Source organism: Spinacia oleracea, chromosome 4 (assembly GCF_020520425.1).
Source record: "Spinacia oleracea cultivar Varoflay chromosome 4, BTI_SOV_V1, whole genome shotgun sequence".
Lineage (NCBI taxonomy): Eukaryota > Viridiplantae > Streptophyta > Magnoliopsida > Caryophyllales > Amaranthaceae > Spinacia > Spinacia oleracea.
Genome location: NC_079490.1, coordinates 61827538 through 61853527, shown reverse-complemented (window position 1 = coordinate 61853527; position 25990 = coordinate 61827538). Strand labels below are relative to the sequence as shown.

The following is a 25990-nucleotide window of genomic DNA, read 5'->3' as shown; positions in this document are numbered from 1 at the left end:
TAAATATTATCCAAGTCGTAGATGTTGCCGGAAACAGAAACATGGTTCGTATGGGAAAATATTATCGGAAATAGAAATATTGCCGGAATCGAAAATATTGTCGGAAACGAAAAATATTACCGGAATCGAAAATATTGTCGGAATAGGAAATTATTACCGGAATCGGAAATATTAACGGAAACCTAAATATTTGTTCGAAACGGAAATAAATTTCTGGATTGAAAAACGAATCGGAAGCACGACGAGCGACAAGCCGGCAAAGGAGTCGGCCCACCACTCGACGAGCAAAGGGCCGAACGCACATCGTTAAGCATAAGGCCCGGCGCCAACGCCAAGCACAAAGGCCTAGCGCTGGCGCTGGACCATCGGCCCAGCTGGGCGCTGGCTTTGTGCGATGGGCCGGCTTGTGTGCGAGGTCCAGCAACAAGCAACGACAAGGAGTGGGCCGAAGGCGAGCTGTGAGCGATGCTTGGGCCTGGCCAGGCGTGCGCGCCAACGTGGGCCTTCATGGTTGCATTGGTGGCAAGCGTCTTGTGCACAAAGCCTTGTACGATTACTTAGGTGCCAAGTAACTTGGACCTTAAGTATAGTTTTCCTACTTCTAATAGAATTAGAAAATTAGGATTAGATTCAAACACTAAGTTTTTTATAAATCCTATGATTCTAATTACTTGTAATCCTTATAGGATTAGTAATTGGTTTCCTAGTAGAACTCTAAGTCTCTATTTCCTACTCAATAAATATGTGATTAGTGTTCACAATTGTATGTACCCTAAATTATGCTAATTGACAATGTGGAAATTAATTTTTATTCATGGATTTATGGTTTTTCCGCATGAATATATATTGTTTATATTGTTCATAACCTTACACTTTGGTCAATTTATGCACATTTAAGGGTCGTTCGATCGTTATATGTCATATTTTTACTAAAATAGTCGTTTTCGCTCCCAGCTCTCAACTAATGAACCAAAATAGGAATTCTTAACCCTTTACATTTTTAATATACTTAGTATTAGGTTTACAGTCCTCACTCTCATCTACTTTGGTCAATTTATGAACATTTAAGTCTTATTTGATCGTTATATGTCATATTTGACTAAAATACCCGTTTGACAATGCGGTCACATGGTTCAGTATAGCCTAAGATCACACCGTCTCCCTATTTTTTTTATTATGGAAGCTTCACTTGGGGGTCTGGCTATAGTACTTGCAGATTACTAGTAAGAAATATCGGCAGGATGAAGTTTGGATGCTCAATGTTCAAGAAGGTGAAAGAAATTCTTACATGAAGAGATGGCAAGGGATGGAAAGGATAGTATGTGCTACCCTTTTCTGTTTATAAAGAATGCTTGATTGCCTTACCTAGGTTTTATCAATGTTTAAGAAGACTTTTATTTTTCAATAGATGCATCTTTTATTTGAGGAAATTATTTATGTATTCGAATGGCAAGAAACATGTAATTTAAGGAAGTTAATGCTTCCTTTTGGAAGTTATGCGTAAAGAGGCAAGTTGGTTTTATTTTTTGCAAAGTAATTAGGTTGATAATAGAATCTTGTGCCTAATTAATAAAACTTTTAGCACTTTTGCATTAAATGACTTAAGTTGAATGTTATGGATCCATGTTCTAGCCACTTTTAGCCGAGGTAGGATGAGTTCGTTTTGTTCAGAACGGATGTCCAAAAAGAATTTAGATTAAGGTGGTCATGCCTTTAGGGGTTGCATACGTATCCAGGTTGGAATCAGGCCTTACGCAGTTCTGGTTTTAGATTCTGAATCATTCAAAATTGCATAAAAATAATCGGATTGTGCACGAATGTACCCCCCAAGTGTTCGTATTTTTCTTTAAAAGTGTAGCAAAAATTTCGAACACTTAAGCGTCGGCGTTGGAAAAATCCAGCGTGCAACTTGCCCGAGCTATAATTTTCTAGGGCTTACATGGCGAGCTCTAGTAATTTCTAGCTCCGAGGGGGTTGATATGCGCGGTTTTTACAGGATTCGATTTATTTTCACTTTTCGTTTCTAGTTAGTTTGCGAATGTGATTAACTTCTTACTGCCGAATGATTTGTGCTCGGTTTTCAGCTTTTCCCGAGTGGGGTTTATTTTTTATTTTTTTCATGCCATTTAAGAAAGATATATGTTTATTACTTCACCTCAAGGAGGGCATTTCTGGGGTTGTAGCGTGGTTAAGCATAGGGTGGAAAAAACGGTTAAGGCTCAAAATTTCCCATTATACCCTTAGTAGTTTGACAACTGGACTTGGTGTTTGAACTTGTTTGACCTTGAAAGAACTTCGTTCATTGTTCATTCTTCACATTTTAAATTTATGACTTTTGACTCGACTGGTTACTTTACCATATTCTTGGATTCTTTCTTTTTTGAATGGTCCTTGGTGTGTAGTCCTTTTTACTTGATTAGTTATTTTTTTTAGGTACGCATCTTCTGGTCCGTACTGTTGTCATATTCCATTCCCATCCCCAGGTTCGGGTTTGTGCGGGTTGAATAAAAATGCTCCTTTGGACGAGGTTCAACATAGCTAACAATAAAGTGGATTGTCGTTTCATGGTCACGGGAAAGCGTATTTTTTAAAGGTTGCAAGTTGCCTCTTGTGTTGGTGGATTATATCTTTCAAAAATCATTAAGGTGGACTGAGGGAGCCCCCAGTTGTTTAAGGGGGATCTTTTCTTTTTGAAGTTAATGGGATATGTTGGTCCCAAGTGAGTGATTAATTGCGAACTCTTTTATGTAGAGTGTAAAATAAGCTTTGCCATTTATTACGTGAATCAATAATTTGCCTTTTTATCATTTCTTTTAAAATTACTATGGAAAGACAAGCAAGGATGTAATTTAAAGAGAAATTTTATTAAACTTGATTAAACGTACATGATAAGAAGCCTTGACAACAATTTCTCCTCTTATTCTATTTTAGGAGCGGAGTGGAATGGAGAATGACATAAAATTAGTTTGTAGTGCTAGATTCTAAGCCTGGGATTCTTTCATCTTTGAGTCTGCATCTTCAAGCTTTGGATAATCTTCAGTCTTCAGTGTCAGACGACAGTCCTGTTCGAAGCTTTGCGTTTCCAGTCAAGGAGAGATATGTTTGTTAGCCCGTTATTCTAAACATTCTAGTGGTGGAATGTTTAATATGGTAGAGGGTGAGTATGTCATAGTTCTCCCACATGTTGTTTGGTACTAAAGGAATGCTATAAGAAGTAAATTATGTTTTAAACAATGAAGGTGAGTGTTTGATCTTAATCGGAGTGTAATACTCTCAACTTCATATTGGAAGGGTCAAGACCCCGTCCTCAATTAGATCTTGTATTGCATTCTTTAAGTGCCAATATTGTTGGATAAGATGGACTTTTGCCTAATGATACTCACAATATGAGTTAGGGTCCCAATACTTGCCTTTGACACGATGGTCTGGGGTGGGACCTATTGGACACAGTATTCCTCGAGCTGTGAGTTTAGTAAGCATTTCGGTGTACGACTTGCCTACCGAAGTGAATTTTCTATCTTTAATCCAATTTTTAACCCTTTTTGGTTGACAAGAAACTATAGTAAATGTCTTTTGTTTTTCGAAGAGTGAACTCTGTCTCATTAGAGAGGTTAGTTCGTTTGTCCTTTGATGGTCAACTATCTCATGAGTAAGGTGCTCAGAAGAGTTGTAACCTATTCGCCGGATTAGGCAATTGAGGTGATCACTTGGATCGTGCTCATATTGATGAATTTGCTTGTGTTTTTCTTCTAAGGCGATAAGGCGAGAAGTAAGCTCTACTAGAGTTATCTTAATTAGATGGATCAGCTCTTGAATGTTACTCATGTGTGGACTGGAAGATAAAAGAGAGTGGATTTGATTAAGACTTTCCTGAATGCTTGGAGTGTATGCTGCCAAGCGACCGTTCCTTGAGTTACTCTCAAATTAGCTAGGATCCTTAGAGAAGAGTTAACGAATTGGTTTTTGAGAATTGGAAAGAAAGTAAAAATGATTTTCAAATTTGGATATGATCACCTAGTTCTTGATTAATGTCGCAGATTAAAAGTTGTTAATGAGTCAAAATTGACGTATTAGTCAAATTCGGTGGCTAGAGTTGATCAACACTACCAAAAAGTTCAGATGATAAGGAATGTTTGATCAGTCTGAGTGGTAAAACCGAGTATTTGGAAGTTTGGGTTTCCATTCTAAAGGTAGTTTTTTTTTTGTTCTTGACTAAGTATTTTACTTAGAAATAGGTTGCTCTAAAATTTGAACGTTTAGAAATTAGATTATCATGATCGTCTCAAGATTCGATTAAAATAACAAATTGAGTAAGTGTCAAATTTGCATTTTGGGCAATAATTATGTGTTTATTAGTCAAGTAAGAGTTATAGTGCTCTCATGATCTAGCGCTGAATTTTGTATACTTTTAAGATATAGGTGATGAAAACAGAATGTGATAATCGCTTATAAATTAAGAATGTTAATTTATTAATTTCGAGGTATGGACTTACTTAATAATCCTTTTAAATAGTGAATGTTATCTATAACAACGTACCAATTATTTGGAGTATGTCAACACCCTATTTGGGAAGACTCGGACTCAAAGGTTGGACATTGGTTTGACTCATGACACAAAAACAGACTTTAATAAAACTGTTGGACGGTAACAACTATAACATTAAAGATTCTAACTGTTTTGGGCCGAAACTGACTATTGATGATAGAGTAAGGCTAGACCTACGGATTGATAAGTTATGAGCCTCGCAGTTCTTAGTAAAAGCTCCTTTTATGACTGTTTTAGTGTTTTTACTTTTTGTTATACGGGTTGGACTTAAGTTACGGGATGAGGATTAAGGGAACTATCCTAGGTGTAAGTGGACTCTAGAGGAAAGACTCTAAGTGTGTGAAGACTCTCTAGGAGGTAATTCTAAGTGAATGATGACTCAACTGGTAGACTTTTAACTTGGTTTAGACTTTAAGTGGATTTAAGCTAGGTTGACTTAGGCTTTAATGGACATGATGGATTTAAGGGATGACTCGCATAAAAGGTGACAGACTCGGCTTGGATTTTTTACTCGACTTGACTCGTCCTTTGCCTCGAATATTATTAAGCGATTATAACGAGTAATTTGGTGTAAATCCATTTTTTTAACTGATTTTTGATAACATACTCTTTATTAGAAACTTTTGCTTTTAGTGAATGTCAAATACTTTTTTTTTCGGGGATAATGGTATTAGGACGGATATTAGTGTTATTATAGGACAAACGACTACATACAAATCGATTTTTAGAATTAAGTATGTTTTGATGTCATTTGCAAGAAGTGAACCATGGTGCGCTGGAAAATAATAGCGCAGGTTTGAGCAGCGCCATTATTTTCTGGCGCGGACCTGTTGTTCGCTGGATATTTTCAGCACCTGCAGGTCCGTTTGTGGCTTGTTTGTGCAGTAGATTTGTAATAACTCGAATTTTTCTGAATTTATTAAATATATTTTAATGTATTTATAAAGTATTATTTTTACGAATTTTAGAATTTAAATTGCATTTAATATGTATTTAAGTGTGTTTTTTAATTAAATAAAATATTTATTATTTTTATTTAATTCCGAAATAAATTAAATGAATTTATTATTTTATTATTTAAGTCGGGAGTTTATTGGGTCGTATTTCAAAACTACTTAAGTTAAATTCCAAGCCCAATCCAATTCAGTTGGTGAACCCAAGAAAGCTTTTAAGTATTTAATTCTAACTTAAACCCAATTGCAAAGGCCAATGCAAAACCCTAAAACCTAAGCCCACTAGGGATTAGGAACCTATAAATAAGACTTCTCGCATTAATGATCCCCTCACAAATTTCAGAAATTTCTCTATCCTTTTTTTGCTCTCTCTTTGTCCGGCTCTCTCTCTTGCCCGCAAGCACGAGCACAACTCGTGTCTTGCCTCGCCCAGCCTTCGTCCGTCCCTTTCCCGCACACAACAAGCACTTATGCTCGTGTTCTGCGTTGCATCCCGCGTGCTCGTGCCCCTCGCACATCACCACACTCGCGCTCACTCCCTCTCTTTTCCTCTCGCCTCTCGCTACCCTGCTACGCAGCACTCGTGCACGCTGCCGAGTGTTGTTGCGCTTGTTTCTGCATTCGTTGCTGCGTGTTCTTGCCCAGCCTCACCCACACACTCACGTTTCTTTCTCTCTTCCCTCGTGCCTGCTGCGCCGAGACAAAGCCCCGCCCCTGCTGTTGCTTGCCTTGCTGCCGCGCACAACACACGCACTCGTGTGTTGTGTGTGTTGTTGTTTGTGTTCCGAATAATTCCTTTCCTCCCAATCATATCAAATTCGTGATTGTACCGTGCTGTAGGCCGGTTTGGTATAATTCTCTTCTTCCTTGCCTATTCTATTTCAATTCTGTATTTTAAAATTATATTATTATTATTGGTTTTGATTAATTAAACTGCTGGGAACGGTTATGAACACCGTATTGTGATGTTTTACGTGTTTGAATTCATGAGGATGATTTTAATTAAAAGAGTTATTATTTTCAGATTTAATAAATTAATAAAGTGTTGATTTTTATGTCCTAAAGTGAATTTTATGATTATTTAATACTAGGGTTTTAATGCTAATTTATTAAATGATTGATTTACGTAATTTAATGGTGATTTAAATTAGGGAAATCTAATGTAAATTTTCAGATTTAATCCAAAGGTTTAAAGTGTTGATTTTAATGATTTTAAAGGCCAAATATCAATGTTTTTATACTAGGACCTTAATCGGCCAATTGAGACTATTATTTTAATTATGAACAACTAATTTCTAATTAATTCAAAGGTTTTAAAACTCTTAAAAGTTGCTGGAAATTTAGTAAGCATGTATATAACTAAGTTTTATTATTTTAATTATAGGAGATCATTTTTAGCCTTGATAATTGTGATTCGCAAAGTGGCCCCGTACTTAGATATTCAAGGTAAGTACTGTAGGGGAATACAGTTAAATACATATAACATGTGCGGAACAATCCCCAAAGCCAGGAAACATGTATACGCACAGATTAAGCAAACTTACATTCGAAGCGTGTTTTCCCGAGTTTATAATTCACAAACACGAACAAAGAACTCCAATCATCGTTCCTCTACTTGGTTCACCGACACGTTCAAATCCGTCTTGAGATTCGTAGCTTAGACAAAGCTCAAGAGTGTTTGCTTTTGGGAAGAACAATTTTGTGTAAAGAGCAAAACTAAACGTACGTAATATTTAGAATTAGGTTTTCAGATTGGAAAAACAAGTTGGGAGTGTGGAATATAACCCTAAGGTTATATTGTGTAACCGGCCAAAGCACAAGGCCCTAACCGGCCACACAAGGCTACACTCACCGAAGCCCACACACACGGTAGCCAAGCATCGCAGCAGTGGGCCGCGGGCCTTGCTGCTTTGCTTGCTGCGCTGCTGCCCGTTGTGCGCGCACACACTGTGCCGCGGGCTGGCTGCTTGCTGCACGCAAGCTTGCTGGCTCGTTGCGCCTTGATCGCATGCACGCTTGGCTCGACGGGCCGGCAGATCCGTTGCGGCTCGTATTCGTGACGAACGCCTTACGGCTATTATTTATCGTATCGTATACGATGAATCACCGTCGTACGATACGATTATTCGTTTCCCCCATCTTGCGAATATTCGTGAGACGATATACGATTCCGATCCAACGTCATATCGTATTTATGTTTTTCCGAACTAATTCCCGAAAAGCTATCAAATGAATTTCCGATTCATTTAATCTGGTGATCTATTACATGCCATTGGTGTGACCGTATAGGTTCAGTCAAGAGTAAGCTGTGAGCCTAATATAGATTAGAACTCACTGATCAGAAGCATTGCTCCAGCTAGCTGTTCCGATCACTTGATCTCACTTAATTAATTGTTCGTAATTAATCTGAACATTGATATTAGACTTAATAAACCTTGGGTGAAGGACACATTTCCTTTAGTCTCCCACTTGTCATTCAGACAAGTGTGAATTTATATTTCTTTGTCTCTTAGTGTTACTTGCTAAACATAAGGTATGATCCAAGCCACCCTTATTAGGTCCAGAAGTGTTTCTCGGATTACTGAGTTCAACTGTTAAACTTTTACAGAAGGTTAAGCCTTAGCCATTCTGAGCACGGCCTGCATTTTCACAGTATCTAACTCTTCGAGAGTCCTTGTTACACAACAACACCATATCCTATCAAAGATAGGAGGATAATCCATTCTTACAATCTATGAACACTCACTTTGAATTATAGTACGCCCAATAACTGCTTTTATGGCCTCCTTTGGTGGGATGTTTTGCGAGCATTAGAGCGAACTAATTCTCAAACGAGCAATCATAATTACTCATGTTCTGAGGAATGGATCTAATCACCATTAATGAGAACTGCTTATGACATTATGGTCAATCCGATACAAGATCCAATAAGTATCTATGAAAAAAGATTCTGACATCCAGTCAATCTAGTTCAAGAAACTGAACTACAAATCTACTTGCAATCTAATCTTCATTAGTCATTGGTCATCCACCTTTCAATGACCTGGATTAGGGATCCTTTGTGACTTCAATATTCAAGTTCACTTAAGGGTGTTTCTTTGTCGAAGAATCCATCTTGACATCCCATTTGAATGTTTTGAATCACATGGACTTTTCATTTAATACTTAACCAAATTAAATGAATATGAAATAAGAAATTTCATAAATATGAAATGGTTAAACCAATTGTTTTAAACACAGATCTAACAGATGTTCTAAAACAAAACTTAAAAAATCAAAGCCAGCCTCCAATATGCTCGATTCCCATGGTTTCTGCATGTGCGTTGTGCTTCATTTGTGGCAACGGTTTAGTCAATGGATCTGCGACGTTGTCGTCAGTTCCAACCTTGAAAATCTTGATTTCTTTCCTTTCAACTATTTCTCGAAGTATGTGAAATCGCCGCAGTACGTGCTTGGACTTCTGGTGGCTCCTAGGCTCCTTTGCCTGGGAAATGGCTCTGATATTATCGCAATACAAAGCCATTGGTCCTTTAATGGAGGGGACAACCCCAAGTTCTTCGATGAACTTCCTTATCCAAACAGCTTCCTTTGCTGCTTCTGAGGCAGCAATGTACTCGGCTTCAGTTGTAGAATCCGCAATAGTGCTTTGCTTAGCACTTTTCTAGATTAATGCTCCGCCATTAAGGCAGAACACAAAACCAGACTATGATCTGAAATCATCTCTGCCGGTATGAAAGCTTGCGTCCGTATAGCCTTTAACAATCAACTCATCTGTACCACCATAGACCAAAAATTTATCCTTAGTCCTTTTCGGGTACTTTAGGATATTCTTGACAACAGTCTAATGCGCCTCACCTGGTTCTGACTGGTACCTGCTCGTTGCACTGAGTGCGAACAAAACATCCGGCCTTGTACAAATCCTAAAATACATGATGGATCCAATAGCCGAAGCGTATGGAATTCCACTCATCTTTCTATGCTCATGAGATGTCTTGGAACACTGAGTCTTGCTTAGATATGTGCCATGTGTAATGGGTAGATGGCCTCTCTTGGCTTCCATCATATTGAACCTAGCTAGCACTTTGTCAATTTACGTGCTCTAGCTTAGTCCAATCATCCTTTTAGATCTATTCCTATAGATCTTGATGCCCAATATGTACTGTGCCTCTCCTAAGTCCTTCATTGAGAAACACTTTGCAAGCCAAGTCTTTACAGACTCCAGAATAGGAATGTCGTTTCGAATAAGTAGAATGTCATCTGCATACAAGACTAGGAATGCAATTTTACTCCCACTGACCCTCTTGTGTATACAAGATTCGTCCTGATTTTTTATGAACCCAAACTTATTGACTGCTTCATCAAATCGCTTATTCCAGCTCCTCGATGCCTGCTTTAATCCATAAATGGATTTCTTAAGCTTGCATACCTTTCCTTGATTCTTTTAATCGACAAAACCCTCCGGCTGTGTCATAACACAGTCTCTTCAAGAACACCATTCAAGAAGGCAGTTTTGATATCCATTTGCCATATTTCATAGTCATGAAACGCGGCAATCGCAACGATTATCTAATTAGACTTAAACATAGCGACTGGAGAAAAGGTTTCATCGTAGTCAACACCGTGAACTTGCATGTAACCTTTTGCTACCAATCTAGCCTTGTATATGTATACAATTCCATCTTTGTCTTTCTTCAAGTTCAAGACGCATTTGCATCCGATAGGTGTAAACCCATCCGACAAATCTACCAAATCCCATACATGATTTTCAGACATGGAGTCTATCTCAGATTTCATGGCCTCTAACCATTTAGTGGAGCTTGGGCTCGTCATAGCTTGCTTGTAAGTCATAGGTTCATCACTATCTAATATGAGAACATCTAAGTTTTCAGTCAAGAGGACGCCCGTCCATTTGTCCGGCTAAACCTTAGTTCAAGAAGACCTACGAGGGGCAACAACGTCTTGAGGAACTACTCCCAATGGCTCTTCTGAAGGCCTTGGAGGTTCTTCACCTTGAACTGCTTCTATAGTGTTTGGTTCGTTGTTCGTCTCAAATCTCTTCGAGGTCTATTTTTCTCCCACTTGTCAATTTGGAAATATGATTTCTTTCCAAAATGACACCGTCACGAGCAATGATTACTTTTCTCTCTGACTTGTTGTAGAAGTAATACCCCTTTGTTTCTTTTGGATACCAAACGAAGAAACATTTTTCAGATTTTGGTTCGAGCTTGTTCGAAATAAATCGCTTGACATATGCTTCGTAACCCCAAATCTTTAGAAAAGACAACTTTGGAAGTTTCCCCGTCCATAATTAGTATGGATTCTTTTCAACAATTTTTGATGGAGCACGATTCAGTGTGAGTGTTGTTGTTTGCAACGCATGTCCCCAAAATTGTAAAGGAAGTTCGGCTTGACCCATCATTGACCTGACCATATGGAGTAAGATCCTGTTTTTCCGTTCTGACACTCCATTCCATTGAGGTGTCCCCAGAGCAGTAAATTCAAAAAGAATACTGCATTCTTTTAGATGGTCATCAAACTCGTGGCTAAGATATTCACCTCCTCGATCTGATCTTAGAGCTTTGATTTTCTTGCCATGTTGATTCTCTACTTCATTTTGAAATTCTTGAAATTTCTCAAACGATTCAGACTTGTGTTTCATTAAGTAATTATAGCCATATCTACTGAAATCGTCTGTAAACATTATGAAATAGCTGAAATCACCTCTAGCTTTCGTACTCATAGGCCCATATACGTCCATATGTATTAGCCCTAGTAGTTCGCTTGCTCTTTCTCCCATCTTTGAGAAAGGTCACTTTGTCATTTTGCCATGTAAACAAGATTCGCATTGATCAATCTTCTCTAAGTCGAATGATACTAGAATGCCCTTCCTTTGAAGTAATTCCATACGTTTTATGTTGATATGGCCTAATCGACAATGGCACAGATATGTGAGATCGGAATCACCAGTTTTAGCCTTTTTGGTATTTATGTTATAAATGTGTTTGCTCGTATCTAGCACACATAGACCATTTTCTTGTTGTGCTGAACCATAAAACATTCCATTCAAAGAAAAAGAACAACTATTGTCTTTAAATTGAAAACTAAAACCTTTAGAATCCAAACTTGAAACATAAATAATGTTTCTGGTGATACTAGGAACATAGTAACAGTTTTCTAGTTCCAAAACAAAACCACTAGGCAAAGAAATAAAATAAGATCCTACGGCTAATGCAGCAATCCGTGCTCAATTTCCCACGCGTAGCTCCATATTGCCTTTATCAAGCTTTCTACTTCTCCTTAGTCCCTGCGAATTGGAACATAAGTGTGAGCCATAACCAGTATCTAATACCCAAGAAGTAGAATTAGCAAAATTACAATGTATAACATACATACCTGAAGGAGAAGCGATGTTTCCGTCCTTCTTTTGTTCCTTTAGTTTAGGGCAATCTCGTTTGAAATGACCAATTTCATTACAATTGAAGCATTGCGATGTAGAAGGAGAAGCATTCTTCCTCATCTTTCTCTTGGAAGGCGCCAGTTGCCCTCCGGGAGTGGATGAAGATGCAGCCTTGCTTTTCTTCCCCTTGCACACTTTCTTGAATTTAGTGCACTTCACATTCAAAGGCCCTTGCTTGAACTTTAGGATTCTCTCGAATTTCTCGAGCAATTCCATAAGTTCACTGAATGTGTTCTCTTTCTGATTAAAGAGATATTGTATCTTAAACCCCTCATAATCCCTATGAAGAGAATTTAGCACAAGTGCAATAGCTATTGGCTCTCTGATGGAGCCACCAAGTCTCTCAATTATGAAGAATAATCCAGTCATCATATTCACATGAGACCAACTTGGTTTGTTTCTGTCCATCTTAGTTGAGTAAATGCGCTTTTGTGCCTCAAGAAGCTCGTTCTCTAGACACGACCTTTCTGGGGTAATGAGTTTAAGATTGTTCATTGAATTAGACAATTCATCAACCCTGTTGCCACCAGTTTGGCCTTTGGGTTGATACCTCACACGACATCTATCCCTAATGAGGCTCAAAAGTAATGAACCTCCCTCTCCAATTCTCAGGAATAGACTTTAGGATAAACTCCGAGACAAGGTACTTGTGAAGGGCCCAATTTATGTACCTTGCTGGAGTCATACCCCGCGCATAATAGCTAGGAAAAGGTTGTTCGATGACATAGCTGATGAGCGGCATTTATGTCGCTCTACGCTAGGATTTTATAGAGTTTTATTATGCTTTTTTGTTAGTTTTATATAGTTTTGTTGTTCTTTTATTCCCCTTTTCCATCTTTGTGCTTTTCAGGTGATAATGTTGAAAATGATGGAAAAACAGCTGAGATTTGCTCGAGCAGGTGCCGTGCGATCGCACGGACATTTTGTGCGCTCGCACGGGTCTACAGAGTTGGCTCCAAAAGTGAAGGCAGTGTGTGCGCTCGTGCCTCAAATTCGTGTGCTCGCACAAATCCGCAAAATCGATGCAGGAACTATGAGTGATTTTGTGCGATCGCACCACAGAGGAGCCCGCTCGCACGGAATTTCGGTGGGCTCGCACTAAATTCCTGTGCGAGCACACGAGGATTTTATGAGATTTAGCGAAGTTACAGCCGTGCGATCGCACGGTTGTTGGGCACGTTCGCACGGCACGAGGGAGAAGAATCGTCGCAGGGCCCGTTCTCATTGATGCACAGCACGATCGCACCGATGCGATCGCACCTGGGTCTGCCCGATCGCACGGCTGCACGGGATTCAGTTTTCGAGTTTAAAACTCTTATTTTTGGGGTTTAGTATACATAGGATTTTTGATTATTTTCATTTTACGCTTTCATGTTTTACATTTCATATTTTTACACTTTCAATTGGAGAGGTTTTGTGATTTTGTTCTTCAATCTAGAGAGAGAAACTCTTTAATTCCAAGCATCAATTCAGTAATTTTCTTCAACTCTTCTCTTCTTTATGCAATTGAATTCTTAGTTCTTTAATTCTTGCACTTGCTTAGTTGATAATTATTTTGCAATTCCTCAATACCTTGAGTTCTTGATTTCAATTTTGCTGGTTACTTTGATTTTCAGTTTTTGATTTGATTATGCAATTGAGTTTCCTATTCTCTACTTCTTCTCCTATAATTTCATGATAGCTAGTTTTGAACTAATGGATAGCTTGATTGTTAGGATGATTAGTGAGTAGTTTTAGGTTAGGGAAAGAGGAGAAACTAGGGGATGAATTAGGGGAAATAGATTATTGGTTGTTGGTTGATTCATGTGATTAAATAAGATTTGATGATAGGAAATCCATGCTAGTTGAGTGGTAGTTGCAAATGCTATTCGATTAGATTTCCGTGGAACCATAGGATAGGTTTGGCAAGACATTGTGGACCTATCTTGTGTTGATCAAATGGCGGTACCTATTATATGCTAGTTAGTTTAGTCTAGGATTAGGCGAAAGCTCTTCCGTGGATTAGACGCTTAGCGTTCCCTATCCGAGAGGTGGCGGGTTCGTCTTTAGATGCCATTTGCCTAATCACCATTTCGTTGCATGATCACCATTGCTAAATAGTTGAAATGATTTTCCCCGGTTTCCCTAGGCTATCCCCGACTCCCTAACATTTCCCTTTCTTGATTCAATTTTACATAGTTCTTTATTTGTTTTTAGACTTTTAAAAAGTGACAATTCAAAACAAATCTTTGATCGAACTAGATTGACTTCCAACTCAATAATTCACCGTTTCTTTGGGACGATCCCTTTGCTTACCGCTTGCCGGTAGTTGAAGTGGTTTTATAAATATTGTTTGCATAGGTGGTTTTCTATCAACGACGGAAAATGCGATTATCAAAATGGCGCCGTTGCCAGGGAACGGTCGTTGTTATTGAGTTTAGTTGAGACTAGTTCATTAATTGAACATTAAAAAAACAAAATTCATTCTTGCTTTAGTTTTTCCTTTGCATTGCTCACGGTTTTCTTGAGTGTTTATGCTTGATAGGGGACGTGCTCGTCAAAGGATCCTCCATCCTCTTGACCTTGAATTCGAAAGGACTTTAAGGAGACTTAGGCGTGCTCGTTCTAGCTCGTCAAATCATAATCGGTTTGAGGCTTTGAGTGTTGACACGGAACAAGAAGTGAGTGCGCAAGCTAGTGAGAACATGGCTTTTCCGGTTAAGAACTTGGGAATACCGGGAGAATTTGAGGCTACGTGTGGGATTCAAGCACCGACTACATGTGCTAACAATTTTGAGATCAAGCCCACCTTGATCAATTTGGTGCAAAGTCATCCTTTTTGTGGGAAAAGCAATGAGTCGCCTCACGAGCATCTCAAGCAGTTTGAGCACTATCGTGACACAATAAAACACAACGGTGTAACCTCGGATTATGTTAGATTGACTTTGTTCCGCTTCTATTTGCTTGGGCGTGCTAGTGATTGGCTTGACAAGGAGGTCAAGCCCAACTCACTTCGCACATGGAACGAAGTAACTAGTGCCTTCTTGAACAAGTTCTACTCTCATGGGAAGACGGTGGAGTTTCGCCACAAGATTCAATCATTTGAGCAAGGGCGTGATGAATCTCTTTTCAAGGCTTGGGACCGATTCAAGGAGTACCAAAGGGAATGCCCTCATCATGGGATTCCCAAGTGGTTGTTGCTACAAACTTTTTACCTAGGATTGAGTCCAAGCTCGAAAACAAGTTTAGATGCGGGCGCGGGAGGCCCCATCATGAACAAAACGGAAGATCTAATTGAGGAGATAATTGAAGATGTAGTTCAAAACTACCAATCTTGGCATGTAGGTGCAAGAAGTTATGATAGGAAAAGTAGGATTCATGATGGAAAGGGTTCGGTGTACGCCATAGAGCAAGCACGGATGATAGAGAATCTTAGCTCGAGATTAGAGAAGCTTGAAAATACACCATTTGTGGGAAGTGCAGCATGCAAGCCTCCATCTCCGTCCACAATTCCATCTCCTTCGGCCACTCTTCTCAATAAGGGGAAGGGCAAGGTTAGTTCTTATGGCTCAATGCCTCCGGGCACATTCTTTTGTGAAAATTGTCAAGACTATAATCATTCCCCCGATGCATGCCCTTTAGTTCATAACTTGTCATTTGTGGATTATGGCCCTTCGTATGAAGGAGAGTTTGATGTAGAGTATGCTAATGCCATCAATGAGAGGTCTAGGAATGATAACCCTAACAATCCTAATTTTGCTGGGAAACCTAGAGGGCCCTCCATGTATGGTCCCCACCAAGGCTATGGCCCAGGAAGTGGGTATGATAACCAAGGACGAGGTGGCTATAGAGCACAAGGCTATCAAAGCCAAGCGCCCTACGGTCAATCTCAAGGTTTTGGCAATCAAGGCCAATACAACCAAGGGGGTTATAATCCCAACCATCAAGGTGGAGGGGGTTATAACTACTCTTATGGGCAATTTAGGGGTGCCTCAAGTGTGGGTTATCCTTTGAACTCGGGAGTTCCTTATGGTGCCTCTCATTTTCCACCTCCCGGATTCAATGGACCGAGGACCTTTGGCAACCAATATCAATCCAACCCAAGTGGTTATGGCGTTGCACCTCCACCACTCCCGCCTCTTAAGTCGAATCTTGAGGCTCTCATGGAGTCGTTTGTGGGGGCGCAAGTCAAGAAGAACATTGAGTTTGAGGATGGATTCAAACAATCCAACACTCAATTGAAAGTGATTGAAAACCAATTAGCTCAACTTTCCAATACCGTTAGGGAACATCATTCGCTTACTATTCTTCCACCCCAAAGTCGTGCTCTAAGGCAAATGAATGCTATAGTGACAAGGAGTAGAAAAATCCTTGATGATGTTCCTAGAGCTAATAAGGTTTCTAAACCCAATAGGGAAGACCAAGAGGGAGACATTGAGTCGAGTGACAATGATGTGGTAGAAGAGGAGCCTCCCATTAATGATGAAGGTGACACTACCACCCCCAAAGTGGAAACTCTTCTACCTCTACCCACTCCTAAACTTCCCTACCCCCAAAGATTCATAAGACACAAGTTGGATGTGCAATTCGCAAAATTTCTAGAGGTCCTTCGGAAATTGCATATCACTCTTCCCTTTACGGATGCATTAAAACAAATGCCTACCTACTCACGATTCCTTAAGGAAATCTTGAGTGGGAAGCGAAATTGTGACGTAAAGGAGACGGTGAATCTCAACGAAAATTGTAGTGCTATTATTCTCAACAAAATGCCACTCAAAGTCAAAGACCCGGGTAGTTTTTCTATCCCTTGTGCTATCAAGGAGCTTGAAATAAGAAATGCCTTGTGTGATTTGGGGGCTAGTGTTAGTCTAATGCCCTATTCGGTGTTCTCCAAGCTTGAGGTTGGTGATCTTGTCCCAACCAACATTACATTGCAACTTGCCGACCGTTCGGTCAAATATCCTATCGGCAAGATTGATGATGTACCTTTGAGAGTTGGTGGACTCGTGATCCTAGACATTGATGAGGACGTGCATGTCCCAATTATTCTAGGCCGCCCATTCTTAGCCACGGCGGGGGCTATAATTGATGTCAAGCAAGGGAACATTACCTTGAAAGTAGGGATGGATAGCTTGTTCTTTGACTTGAATAAAACCATGAGCTACCCTAGCTCTACCAATGAGAAATGCTTCTTGATAGACTCTTTTGATCCTTTTGTGCATGACATGCATGAGTATTTGCTCACCACTAGCGATCCACTTGAGTTTGCTCTTTTGAATAGAGATGGCTTAGGTGATCAAAGAGTTGAAGCGGCTAAATACAAGAGACTAATGGATTCCACCCCACCTTGTGATCAATCGGAGCAATGCTTGCTTGTGCTTGATGGAAAGAAAGCTTTGGATGATCATTCCCCCCAAATTGGTAAGGAAGCTCCAAAGGTAGAGCTAAAACCTCTACCTTCGAGCTTAAGGTACGTCTTTCTTGGTCCAAATTCTTCTTACCCCGTCATTATCAATTCCTCTTTGGATGATGAGCAAGTGCTCAAGCTCATTAATGTTTTGAAAAGTCATCAAGGGGCTTTGGACTACACCATTGGTGATTTGAAGGGTGTTAGCCCAACCCTTTGCATGCATCATATCGAGCTTGAGGACAATGCTGTCCCACATCGTGAGAGGCAAAGAAAAATTAACCCACCTGTGGGAGAGGTGGTTAAGAAGGAAATCATGAAGCTTTTGGCAGCCGGGGTTATCTATCCTATCTCGAATAGCCGATGGGTATCCCCGGTCCATGTGGTTCCAAAAAAAGGAGGGATGACGGTAGTCAAGAATTCACATGGGGAGCTTATTTCCACCCGGACGGTGACCGGGTGGCGCATGTGTATCGACTTTTGTCAACTCAACCTCTCTACCAAAAAGGATCACTTTCCCCTCCCATTCATTGACAAAATGCTTGAGCGTCTAACCAAGCACAAGTACTTTAGTTTTCTTGATGGTTATTCCGGATTCTTTCAAATCCCAATTAATCCGAAAGACCAAGAGAAAACTACTTTCACTTGTCCCTGTGGAACGTTTGCTTATTGGCGGATGCCATTCGGGCTTTGTAATGCTCCCGGAACGTTCCAAAGGTGTATGATGAGCATTTTTGGTGATATGCTTGAAGAAGAGATGGAGGTGTTCATGGATGACTTCTCGGTGGGAGGATCCACCTATAACGAATGCCTCATCAATCTTGGGAAGTGTCTTGCAAGGTGTGAAAAGGTCAACTTGGTTCTCAATTGGGAAAAGTGCCACTTCATGGTGGAGGAAGGAATTGTTCTAGGGCACAAGGTGTCTCATCGTGGGATTGAGGTTGATCGAGCAAAAATCGAAGTGATAGAGAAGTTACCTCCCCCGGTAAATGTTAAGGGGATCCGGTCCTTTCTTGGGCATGCCGGTTTCTATAGGCGGTTCACTAAGGATTTTTCATTGATCGCCCGACCTCTCACCAACCTCCTCCAAAAGGAATGTGACTTTCATTTCGACTCCGCATGTCTCAAAGCCTTTGACACCATCAAGAATGCTCTCATCTCTACCCCTATAGTTCAAGCTCCGGATTGGTCTCTACCTTTTAAGTTAATGTGTGATGCAAGTGATTTCTCTGTTGGGGGAGTCCTTGGTCAAAGGAAAGACAAGAAGCTTCATGTGATCTATTATATGTCTAAAACCCTCAACCAAGCACAAGCAAATTAAACCACCACCGAGAATGAATTTCTCGCCATTGTGCATGCTTTTGAAAAGTTTAGGACTTATTTAGTAGGGTCAAAGACAATTGTGTACACGGATCATGCGGCCATTCGTTATCTTATGGCGAAGAAAGAGGCCAAACCTAGACTCATTCGTTGGGTGCTCCTTCTCCAAGAGTTTGACATTGAGATTCGAGATAAAAAGGGAGCCGAGAATGTGGTGGCCGACCACCTTTCTCGGTTAGAACTTGGAAGCGTGCCTAAAGATGATGTGCCTATCGAGGATGCTTTGAGAGATTATACTTTGTACATGTTTGGGAGCACTCAACTCCCATGGTTTGTTGATATTGTAAATTACTTGGCTTGCGGGGTAATTCCGGAAGAGCTCACATCTCAAGAACGCCGCAAGTTGAAGTATGATTCTAAGCGCTACATTTGGGATGAGCCCACTTTGTTGAGAAGGTGCCCGGATGGCCTCTTACGGAGGTGTGTTCCGGATGAGGAGTTCACAAGTGTTCTCCGAATGTGCCACTCTTCCCCTTGTGGTGGGCATATGGGGGGTGATCGAACCGCCTCCAAGATACTTCAAATCATGCTATGGTGGCCCATCCTTTTTCGGGATGCTTGGGCATTTGTCAAGGCTTGTGATCGTTGCCAACGGACGGGGAATATTTCCAAACGTCATGAGATGCCGCAAAATCCAATCTTAGAATTAGAGGTATTCGATGTATGGGGAATTGATTTCATGGGCCCTTTCCCCTCTTCTTTTGGGAACCTCTACATCCTTGTTGCGGTTGATTATGTATCCAAGTGGGCGGAGGCCATTGCTTCGCCTACCAATGATCACAAAGTGGTTCTCAACCTTTTCAAAAAGATCATTTTCCCGCGTTTTGGGGTTCCTAGGGCTGTGATTAGTGATGGCGGATCCCATTTCGCCCATGGCAAATTCAAGGCCCTCTTGCGGAAATATGGGGTTCATCATAAGGTTGGTGTTGGTTATCATCCCCAAACTAGTGGCCAAGTGGAAGTCACTAATCGTGAAATCAAGTCTATTCTTGAAAAGTCGGTTGCCAAAAACCGCAAGGATAGGTCCATCAAGCTTGATGACGCCTTATGGGCGTATGGAACGGCTTTCAAAACGCCTATAGGAATGACTCCTTACAAGCTTGTCTATGGCAAGAATTGCCACTTGCCGGTGGAACTTGAGCACAAGGCCATGTGGGCCATCAAAACCCTGAATTTCGAATTGACTAGTGCGGGAGAGAGACGCTTGCTTAACCTTCATGAGTTGGAGGAACTCCGCATGAATGCTTATGACTCGGCGAGCATCTACAAGGCCCGGTCTAAACAATATCATGATGCTCGGATCGAGAAGAGAGAGTTCAAGGAGGGAGAGAAAGTCCTCCTTTATAACTCGCGGTTGAAGTTGTTTCCGGGTAAACTCAAGTCTCGGTGGAGCGGTCCTTTCATTGTTGTTCGGGTTTTCCCGCACGGTACTATTGAGATCCGGAATGATAGTACGGCTACTTTCAAGGTGAATGGTCATCGCCTCAAGCATTATTACTTAGGCGATCCCATTGGTTCCATTGCTTCCATAGATCTCCATGACCCCCCATGAATTTGGGGGTATTCGTCAAGCTAATGACGTTAAACGAGCGCTACCGGGAGGCACCCCGCGGTTCTTGAGCACTGTTTTGGTATGATTCTTTGCGGTGGGTTCTCACTTTCCACCGTGTGCCTTGTCCGTCCATTTTTGGTGAGTTTGTTCGGGTTTTAACGGTTCTTTGCGGGACTTGCTCCCACGATACTTCCGGTAACATCCTTCCGACTCTTATGCATTCTTTTGGGGGCGGGCATATATCATGTTGGGGCATTTGGTTGGATGGGTAGTTGTGCCCCTCCTTGCTTAGTTTTAGGCCTTGAGGACATGGCCTAATTCTAGCTTGGGGGGAGTTTTGTTTGTGGATACCTACTTGTTGATGCTCATTGCTTTGAAATCATACCATTACATGCTTGTTTCTTTGTTTGATTTTTAGTTTCTTTTCTTTTTCTTAGTTTTTGTTTCCTTTTTGGTGTGTTTTCTTATTTTCTTCCTTTTCTTTTTGTTTTGATTTCTTTTTCGTCAAGGCAAGTTTTCTAGGTTTTCTAGGCAATATTCTTGATTGGGGCATATAAAATTGGAACTTGTAGATTAGAATGCTTTTATTCCTCGTTGGTAGATTTTTACACGGTTCTTAATGTCTTGGGTCGAGTCTAGGATTTGGTGTCAAGAAATTTGGTTGAACTTTGGGTAGCATGCATCATGAACTCTTGGCTTGTGGTAAGATGGTGTTGAATTCTCTAGTGATTTGAAGCGGGAGGGAATGGTATTTGCTCCCTTGTGAGGTTCATGTTCAAAAATAAGCTCAAACACATATATATTCATTTGAGTGGCATGGATCCTTAGCATTGACTTTCTTGTCTCCCAAGTTTGACTTTTTTCCTTCCCGAGACCGCGACCGAACTTCTTTAGGGGACGATAGAGGCATTTCTTTCGGTGACTATTTTTCTTTTTAGTTTAGAACTTTATTTTCTATTTTTTTTTTCTCATATGTTTTTGTTTGCACTTGCCCCATTGCTAGCCATTTGAGCCTTGACCCTTCATTTCTTATGAGCACAATACAAGCCTAATAGCCTTTGTTTTGTTTTCACCCTTAGAAGTGATAGTGAAGCTTTGAGTTATGATGCTTGATGTTTTGGATTGAATATGCAAAGTTGAGAAATGAATGTTGTTTGGTGTGAATGACAAAGTTTTGGAAGAATGTTGTACATAGTGAATAATTGATGCAAAAAGCAAAAAAATTTAGAATTAAATTTTGAAAAAAGCCAAAAATAGAGAAAAACAAGGCATGAGAAAAGTTTCAATTGAAACACAAAAAGAGGAAAATCAAATCAAGAAAAGTGCAAAAAGAGTTGTAGTTTAGAATAGTTGTTGAATAAGCTTGGGGGTATCCCAAATAAGTGGAAAAGTTTGTTTTCGGTTGATTATGCTTGAGTTGAGTTCTTATTGCGCTTCACTTTAGGTATGAGTACCAAATTTCCAAATTTATTCCACACCTTACCCCTAGCCTACGTTACGCCCTAAAAGCCCTCTTGACCCTTTAGAGTTGAGTTATTGACGGTGGAGGGAGGATTTGGGCAAGCTTAAGGAACAAGGTTGTCATGCTAAGATGTCGGGTAGCCTAATATTGATTTTCTGGCGCCTTCGCGGTGTCTCGAGACGCTATTCTCAAAGGTGAATAAGATCTAGAGTTTTGACGTGGTATGCCCGGATGTAGGGGGATTGACTAGTGTTTGCCTTTAGTTCACTTTGCTTGATGCTCGAATCTTTCACTCGATTTGGGACATTAGTTAGCGTGTACTCATTTATTTGATTAGTAATATTAGTGCTCTTATATACTTGTTCCATAATAAAGCCCCCATCTTGGATTTTGTAGTTTAATTTCTTTTCTTCTCTTTTCTTTTCTTCTTTTCTTTCTCTCTTTTCTTGATTTGCGTTTTCCATTTTTAGTCTTGCCTTGATTAGATTTGCTAGATTTCGATTTTGGTAAATTTTAGAACTTGATAGGTTGCTCATTCTTCCCTAGTTGAGTGTTGTTTGCTAGAGACTAGCAAACGCTTAGCTTGGGGGAGTTTGATGAGTGGCATTTATGTCGCTCTAGGCTAGGATTTTATAGTGTTTTATTATGCTTTTTTGTTAGTTTTATATAGTTTTGCTGTTCTTTTATTCCCCTTTTCCATCTTTGTGCTTTTCAGGTGATAATGTTGAAAATGATGGAAAAACAGCTGAGATTTGCTCGAGCAGGTGTCGTGCGATCGCACGGACATTTTGTGCGCTCGCACGGGTCTACAGAGTTGGCTCCAAAAGTGAAGGCAGTGTGTGCGCTCGTGCCTCAAATTCGTGTGCTCGCACAAATCCGCAAAATCGATGCAGGAACTATGAGTGATTTTGTGCAATCGCACCACAGAGGAGCCCGCTCGCACGGAATTTCGGTGGGCTCGCACTAAATTCCTGTGCAAGCACACGAGGATTTTCTGAGATTTAGCGAAGTTACAGCCGTGCGATCGCACGGTTGTTGGGCACGTTCGCACGGCACGAGGGAGAAGAATCGTCGCAGGGCCCGTTCGCATTGATGCACAGCACGATCGCACCTGGGTCTGCCCGATCGTACGGCTGCGTGGGATTCAGTTTTCGAGTTTAAAACTCTTATTTTTGGGGTTTAGTATAAATAGGATTTTTGATTATTTTCATTTTACGCTTTCATGTTTTACATTTCATATTTTTACACTTTCAATTGGAGAGGTTTTGTGATTTTGTTCTTCAATCTAGAGAGAGAAACTCTTTAATTCCAAGCATCAATTCAGTAATTTTCTTCAACTCTTCTCTTCTTTATGCAATTGAATTCTTAGTTCTTTAATTCTTGCACTTGCTTAGTTGATAATTGTTTTGCAATTCCTCAATACCTTGAGTTCTTGATTTCAATTTTGCTTGTTACTTTGATTTTCAGTTTTTGATTTGATTGTGCAATTGAGTTTCCTATTCTCTACTTCTTCTCCTATAATTTCATGATAGCTAGTTTTGAACTAATGGATAGCTTGATTGTTAGGATGATTAGTGAGTAGTTTTAGGTTAGGGAAAGAGGAGAAAATAGGGGATGAATTAGGGGAAATAGATTATTGATTGTTGGTTGATTCATGTGATTAAATAAGATTTGATGATAGGAAATCCATGCTAGTTGAGTGGTAGTTGCAAATGCTATTCGATTAGATTTCCGTGGAACCATAGGATAGGTTTGGCAAGACATTGTGGACCTATCTTGTGTTGATCAAATGGCGGTACCTATTATATGCTAGTTAGTTTAGTCTGTGATTAGGCGAAAGCTCTTCCGTGGATTAGACGCTTAGCGTTCCCTATCCGAGAGGTGGCGGGTTCGTCTTTAGATGCCATTTGCCTAATCACCATTTCGTTGCATGATCACCATTGCTAAATAGTTGAATTGATTTTTCCCGGTTTCCCTAGGCTATCCCCGACTGCCTAACATTTCCCTTTCTTGATTCAATTTTACATAGTTCTTTATTTGTTTTTAGACTCTTAAAAAGTGACAATTCACAACAAATCTTTGATCGAACTAGATTGACTTCCAACTCAATAATTCACCGTTTCTTTGGGACGATCCCTTTGCTTACCGCTTGCCGGTAGTTGAAGTGGTTTTATAAATATTGTTTGCATAGGTGATTTTCTATCAACGACGGAAAATACGCTTATCAAAATGGCGCCGTTGCCGGGGAACGGTCGTTGTTATTGAGTTTAGTTGAGACTAGTTCATTAATTGAAAATACAAAAAAATTATATTTCATTCTTGCTTTAGTTTTTCCTTTGCATTGCTCACGGTTTTCTTGAGTGTTTATGCTTGATAGGGGACGTGCTCGTCAAAGGATCCTCCATCCTCTTGACCTTGAATTGGAAAGGACTTTAAGGAGACTTAGGCGTGCGCGTTCTAGCTCGTCAAATCATAATCGGTTTGAGGCTTTCAGTGTTGACACGGAACAAGAAGTGAGTGAGCAAGCTAGTGAGAACATGGCTCTTCCGGTTAAGAACTTGGGAATACCGGGAGCATTTGAGGCTACGTGTGGGATTCAAGCACCGACTATATGTGCTAACAATTTTGAGATCAAGCCCGCCTTGATCAATTTGGTGCAAAGTCATCCCTTTTGTGGGAAAAGCAATGAGTCGCCTCACGAGCATCTCAAGCAGTTTGAGCACTATTGTGACACAATAAAACACAACGGTGTAACCTCGGATTATGTGAGATTGACTTTGTTCCGCTTCTCTTTGCTTGGGCGTGCTAGTGATTGGCTTGACAAGGAGGTCAAGCCCAACTCACTTCGCACATGGAACGAAGTAACTAGTGCCTTCTTGAACAAGTTCTACTCTCATGGGAAGACGGGGGAGTTTCGCTACAAGAATCAATCATTTGAGCAAGGGCGTGATGAATCGTTTTTCGAGGCTTGGGACCGATTCAAGGAGTACCAAAGGGAATGCCCTCATCATGGTTCCCAAGTGGTTGTTGCTATAAACTTTTTACCTAGGATTGAGTCCAAGCTCGAAAACAAGTTTACATGCGGGCGCGGGAGGCCCTATCATGAACAAAACGGAAGATCAAATTGAGGAGATAATTGAAGATGTAGTTCAAAACTACCAATCTTGGCATGTAGGTGCAAGAAGTTATGTTGGGAAAAGTAGGATTGAGGATGGAAAGGGTTCGGTGTACGCCATAGAGCAAGCACGGATGATAGAGAAGCTTAGCTCGAAATTAGAGAAGCTTGAAAATACACCATTTGTGGGAAGTGCAGCAAGCAAGCCTCCATCTCCGTCCACAATTCCATCTCCTTCGGCCACTCTTCTCAATAAGGGGAAGGGCAAGGTTAGTTCTTATGGCTCAATGCCTCCGGGCACATTCTTTTGTGAAAACTGTCAAGACTATAATCATTCCCCCGATGCACGCCCTTTAGTTCATAACTTGTCATTTGTGGATTATGGCCCTTCGTATGAAGGAGAGTTTGATGTAGAGTATGCTAATGCCATCAATGAGAGGTCTAGGAATGATAACCCTAACAATCCTAATTTTTCTAGGCAACCTAGAAGGCCCTCCATGTATGGTCCCCACCAAGGCTATGGCCAAGGAAGTGGGTATGATAACCAAGGCCGAGGTGGCTATAGAGCACAAGGCTATCAAAGCCAAGTGCCCTACGGTCAATCTCAAGGTTTTGGCAATCAAGGCCAATACAACCAAGGGGGTTATAATCCCAACCATCAAGGTAGAGGGGGTTATAACTACTCTTATGGGCAATTTAGGGGTGCCTCAAGTGGGGGTTATCCTTTGAACTCGGGAGTTCCTTATGGTGCCTCTCATTTGCCACCTCCCGGATTCAATGGACCGAGGACCTTTGCAACCAATATCAATCCAACCCAAGTGGTTATGGCGTTGCACCTCCACCACTCCCGCCTCTCAAGTCGAATCTTGAGGCTCTCATGGAGTCGTTTGTGGGGGCGCAAGTCAAGAAGAACATTGAGTTTGAGGATGGATCCAAAAAATCCAACACTCAATTGAAAGTGATTGAAAACCAATTAGCTCAACTTGCCAATACCGTTAGGGAACATCATGCGCTTACTATTCTTCCACCCCAAAGTCGTGCTCTAAGGCAAATGAATGCTATAGTGACAAGGAGTGGAAAAATCCTTGATGATGTTCCTAGAGCTAATAAGGTTTCTAAACCCAATAGGGAAGACTAAG

The 25990-nt window shown here is 40.6% G+C and overlaps 1 pseudogene; it reads right to left on the bottom strand.

Annotated features, from left to right (window-relative positions):
• Positions 1-24658: 24658 nt before the first annotated feature.
• Positions 24659-24752, bottom strand: LOC130460366 (uncharacterized; annotated as a pseudogene).
• Between the last annotated feature and the right edge of the window lie 1238 nt (positions 24753-25990).